Raw genomic sequence first — 5,000 nt, forward strand, 5'->3', positions numbered from 1 at the left:
TGAATCTTAGCAGGTTTAGGTATGGTTAGCACTTTGATGAGAGACTGCCTAGGAATACCAGGTGCTTTAAGCTTTTGGGTTTTCTTTCTTACTTATATAATGTACTGGCGATTAGATTGGCTGGTCTTTAAATAGCCCTCTCTTTGCTGCTGTCTTCGCTTACGGCCATACCAACCTGGCTATGCCCGATCTCGTCTGATCTCGGAAGCTAAGCAGGTTTGGGCCTGGTTAGTACTTGGATGGGAGACCGCCTGGGAATACCAGGTGCTGTAAGCTTTTTGGACATTTTTCACTTAGTATATAATAATTTTGCCAAAAAATAGAGTCAATGCCCGATCTCTGAATATTAACAGGTTTGGGCCTGGTTAGTACATGGATGGGAGACTGCCTGGGAATACCAGGTGCTGTAAGCTTTTTGGACATTTTTCACTTAGTATATAATAATTTTGCCAAAAAATAGAGTCAATGCCCGATCTCTGAATCTTAGCAGGTTTAGGTCTGGTTAGCACTTCGATGAGAGACTGCCTGGGAATACCAGGTGCTTTAATCTCTTTGGAAAATTTCACGAATTATATAATAATCTTTCATTTAAAAAAAAAAAAAAAAAAAAAAAAAAAGAGTCAATGCCCGATCTCTGAATCTTAGCAGGTTTAGGTATGGTTAGCACTTTGATGAGAGACTGCCTAGGAATACCAGGTGCTTTAAGCTTTTGGGTTTTCTTTCCTACTTATATAATGTACTGGCGATTAGATTGGCTGGTCTTTAAATAGCCCTCTCTTTGCAGCAGTCTTTGCTTACGGCCATACCAACCTGGCTATGCCCGATCTCGTCTGATCTCGGAAGCTAAGCAGGTTTGGGCCTGGTTAGTACTTGGATGGGAGACCGCCTGGGAATACCAGGTGCTGTAAGCTTTTTGGACATTTTTCACTTAGTATATAATAATTTTGCCAAAAAATAGAGTCAATGCCCGATCTCTGAATATTAGCAGGTTTGGGCCTGGTTAGTACATGGATGGGAGACTGCCTGGGAATACCAGGTGCTTTAATCTGTTTGAAAAATTTCACGAATTATATAATAATCTTTCATTAAAAAAAAAAAAAAAAAAAAAAAATAGAGTCAATGCCCGATCTCTGAATATTAGCAGGTTTGGGCCTGGTTAGTACATGGATGGGAGACTGCCTGGGAATACCAGGTGCTGTAAGCTTTTTGGACATTTTTCACTTAGTATATAATAATTTTGCCAAAAAATAGAGTCAATGCCCGATCTCTGAATATTAACAAGTTTGGGCCTGGTTAGTACATGGATGGGAGACTGCCTGGGAATACCAGGTGCTGTAAGCTTTTTGGACATTTTTCACTTAGTATATAATAATTTTGCCAAAAAATAGAGTCAATGCCCGATCTCTGAATCTTAGCAGGTTTAGGTATGGTTAGCACTTTGATGAGAGACTGCCTAGGAATACCAGGTGCTTTAAGCTTTTGGGTTTTCTTTCTTACTTATATAATGTACTGGCGATTAGATTGGCTGGTCTTTAAATAGCCCTCTCTTTGCTGCTGTCTTCGCTTACGGCCATACCAACCTGGCTATGCCCGATCTCGTCTGATCTCGGAAGCTAAGCAGGTTTGGGCCTGGTTAGTACTTGGATGGGAGACCGCCTGGGAATACCAGGTGCTGTAAGCTTTTTGGACATTTTTCACTTAGTATATAATAATTTTGCCAAAAAATAGAGTCAATGCCCGATCTCTGAATATTAACAGGTTTGGGCCTGGTTAGTACATGGATGGGAGACTGCCTGGGAATACCAGGTGCTGTAAGCTTTTTGGACATTTTTCACTTAGTATATAATAATTTTGCCAAAAAATAGAGTCAATGCCCGATCTCTGAATCTTAGCAGGTTTAGGTCTGGTTAGCACTTTGATGAGAGACTGCCTGGGAATACCAGGTGCTTTAATCTCTTTGGAAAATTTCACGAATTATATAATAATCTTTCATTTAAAAAAAAAAAAATAAAATAAAAAGAGTCAATGCCCGATCTCTGAATCTTAGCAGGTTTAGGTATGGTTAGCACTTTGATGAGAGACTGCCTAGGAATACCAGGTGCTATAAGCTTTTGGGTTTTCTTTCCTACTTATATAATGTACTGGCGATTAGATTGGCTGGTCTTTAAATAGCCCTCTCTTTGCTGCTGTCTTCGCTTACGGCCATACCAACCTGGCTATGCCCGATCTCGTCTGATCTCGGAAGCTAAGCAGGTTTGGGCCTGGTTAGTACATGGATGGGAGACTGCCTGGGAATACCAGGTGCTTTAATCTGTTTGAAAAATTTCACGAATTATATAATAATCTTTCATTAAAAAAAAAAAAAAAAAAAAATAGAGTCAATGCCCGATCTCTGAATATTAGCAGGTTTGGGCCTGGTTAGTACATGGATGGGAGACTGCCTGGGAATACCAGGTGCTGTAAGCTTTTTGGACATTTTTCACTTAGTATATAATAATTTTGCCAAAAAATAGAGTCAATGCCCGATCTCTGAATATTAACAAGTTTGGGCCTGGTTAGTACATGGATGGGAGACTGCCTGGGAATACCAGGTGCTGTAAGCTTTTTGGACATTTTTCACTTAGTATATAATAATTTTGCCAAAAAATAGAGTCAATGCCCGATCTCTGAATCTTAGCAGGTTTAGGTATGGTTAGCACTTTGATGAGAGACTGCCTAGGAATACCAGGTGCTTTAAGCTTTTGGGTTTTCTTTCTTACTTATATAATGTACTGGCGATTAGATTGGCTGGTCTTTAAATAGCCCTCTCTTTGCTGCTGTCTTCGCTTACGGCCATACCAACCTGGCTATGCCCGATCTCGTCTGATCTCGGAAGCTAAGCAGGTTTGGGCCTGGTTAGTACTTGGATGGGAGACCGCCTGGGAATACCAGGTGCTGTAAGCTTTTTGGACATTTTTCACTTAGTATATAATAATTTTGCCAAAAAATAGAGTCAATGCCCGATCTCTGAATATTAACAGGTTTGGGCCTGGTTAGTACATGGATGGGAGACTGCCTGGGAATACCAGGTGCTGTAAGCTTTTTGGACATTTTTCACTTAGTATATAATAATTTTGCCAAAAAATAGAGTCAATGCCCGATCTCTGAATCTTAGCAGGTTTAGGTCTGGTTAGCACTTCGATGAGAGACTGCCTGGGAATACCAGGTGCTTTAATCTCTTTGGAAAATTTCACGAATTATATAATAATCTTTCATTTAAAAAAAAAAAAAAAAAAAAAAAAAAGAGTCAATGCCCGATCTCTGAATCTTAGCAGGTTTAGGTATGGTTAGCACTTTGATGAGAGACTGCCTAGGAATACCAGGTGCTTTAAGCTTTTGGGTTTTCTTTCCTACTTATATAATGTACTGGCGATTAGATTGGCTGGTCTTTAAATAGCCCTCTCTTTGCAGCAGTCTTTGCTTACGGCCATACCAACCTGGCTATGCCCGATCTCGTCTGATCTCGGAAGCTAAGCAGGTTTGGGCCTGGTTAGTACTTGGATGGGAGACCGCCTGGGAATACCAGGTGCTGTAAGCTTTTTGGACATTTTTCACTTAGTATATAATAATTTTGCCAAAAAATAGAGTCAATGCCCGATCTCTGAATATTAGCAGGTTTGGGCCTGGTTAGTACATGGATGGGAGACTGCCTGGGAATACCAGGTGCTTTAATCTGTTTGAAAAATTTCACGAATTATATAATAATCTTTCATTAAAAAAAAAAAAAAAAAAAAAAAATAGAGTCAATGCCCGATCTCTGAATATTAGCAGGTTTGGGCCTGGTTAGTACATGGATGGGAGACTGCCTGGGAATACCAGGTGCTGTAAGCTTTTTGGACATTTTTCACTTAGTATATAATAATTTTGCCAAAAAATAGAGTCAATGCCCGATCTCTGAATATTAACAAGTTTGGGCCTGGTTAGTACATGGATGGGAGACTGCCTGGGAATACCAGGTGCTGTAAGCTTTTTGGACATTTTTCACTTAGTATATAATAATTTTGCCAAAAAATAGAGTCAATGCCCGATCTCTGAATCTTAGCAGGTTTAGGTATGGTTAGCACTTTGATGAGAGACTGCCTAGGAATACCAGGTGCTTTAAGCTTTTGGGTTTTCTTTCTTACTTATATAATGTACTGGCGATTAGATTGGCTGGTCTTTAAATAGCCCTCTCTTTGCTGCTGTCTTCGCTTACGGCCATACCAACCTGGCTATGCCCGATCTCGTCTGATCTCGGAAGCTAAGCAGGTTTGGGCCTGGTTAGTACTTGGATGGGAGACCGCCTGGGAATACCAGGTGCTGTAAGCTTTTTGGACATTTTTCACTTAGTATATAATAATTTTGCCAAAAAATAGAGTCAATGCCCGATCTCTGAATATTAACAGGTTTGGGCCTGGTTAGTACATGGATGGGAGACTGCCTGGGAATACCAGGTGCTGTAAGCTTTTTGGACATTTTTCACTTAGTATATAATAATTTTGCCAAAAAATAGAGTCAATGCCCGATCTCTGAATCTTAGCAGGTTTAGGTCTGGTTAGCACTTTGATGAGAGACTGCCTGGGAATACCAGGTGCTTTAATCTCTTTGGAAAATTTCACGAATTATATAATAATCTTTCATTTAAAAAAAAAAAAAAAAAAAAAAAAAAAGAGTCAATGCCCGATCTCTGAATCTTAGCAGGTTTAGGTATGGTTAGCACTTTGATGAGAGACTGCCTAGGAATACCAGGTGCTTTAAGCTTTTGGGTTTTCTTTCCTACTTATATAATGTACTGGCGATTAGATTGGCTGGTCTTTAAATAGCCCTCTCTTTGCAGCAGTCTTTGCTTACGGCCATACCAACCTGGCTATGCCCGATCTCATCTGATCTCGGAAGCTAAGCAGGTTTGGGCCTGGTTAGTACTTGGATGGGAGACCGCCTGGGAATACCAGGTGCTGTAAGCTTTTTGGACATTTTTCACT

General features: G+C 40.2%; 8 non-coding genes across 8 annotated transcripts; all 8 read left to right on the forward strand.

The window, feature by feature from the left end:
- Positions 1-157: 157 nt before the first annotated feature.
- Positions 158-276, forward strand: LOC128000915 (5S ribosomal RNA). The gene has a single exon (XR_008173686.1). It is a non-coding gene; the product is annotated as a 5S ribosomal RNA (ribosomal RNA).
- Positions 277-792: 516 nt separating this feature from the next.
- Positions 793-911, forward strand: LOC128000926 (5S ribosomal RNA). The gene has a single exon (XR_008173697.1). It is a non-coding gene; the product is annotated as a 5S ribosomal RNA (ribosomal RNA).
- A 651-nt stretch (positions 912-1,562) lies between these two features.
- LOC128000937 (5S ribosomal RNA) lies at positions 1,563-1,681 on the forward strand. The gene has a single exon (XR_008173708.1). It is a non-coding gene; the product is annotated as a 5S ribosomal RNA (ribosomal RNA).
- Positions 1,682-2,194: 513 nt separating this feature from the next.
- On the forward strand, positions 2,195-2,313 carry LOC128006155 (5S ribosomal RNA). Its single transcript, XR_008178785.1, has one exon. It is a non-coding gene; the product is annotated as a 5S ribosomal RNA (ribosomal RNA).
- A 511-nt stretch (positions 2,314-2,824) lies between these two features.
- LOC128000949 (5S ribosomal RNA) lies at positions 2,825-2,943 on the forward strand. The gene has a single exon (XR_008173720.1). It is a non-coding gene; the product is annotated as a 5S ribosomal RNA (ribosomal RNA).
- A 515-nt stretch (positions 2,944-3,458) lies between these two features.
- On the forward strand, positions 3,459-3,577 carry LOC128000960 (5S ribosomal RNA). Its single transcript, XR_008173731.1, has one exon. It is a non-coding gene; the product is annotated as a 5S ribosomal RNA (ribosomal RNA).
- A 651-nt stretch (positions 3,578-4,228) lies between these two features.
- LOC128000971 (5S ribosomal RNA) lies at positions 4,229-4,347 on the forward strand. The gene has a single exon (XR_008173742.1). It is a non-coding gene; the product is annotated as a 5S ribosomal RNA (ribosomal RNA).
- Positions 4,348-4,863: 516 nt separating this feature from the next.
- Positions 4,864-4,982, forward strand: LOC127989472 (5S ribosomal RNA). The gene has a single exon (XR_008162603.1). It is a non-coding gene; the product is annotated as a 5S ribosomal RNA (ribosomal RNA).
- The last annotated feature ends 18 nt before the right edge of the window (positions 4,983-5,000 follow it).

This window comes from Carassius gibelio, chromosome B22 (assembly GCF_023724105.1).
Source record: "Carassius gibelio isolate Cgi1373 ecotype wild population from Czech Republic chromosome B22, carGib1.2-hapl.c, whole genome shotgun sequence".
Lineage (NCBI taxonomy): Eukaryota > Metazoa > Chordata > Actinopteri > Cypriniformes > Cyprinidae > Carassius > Carassius gibelio.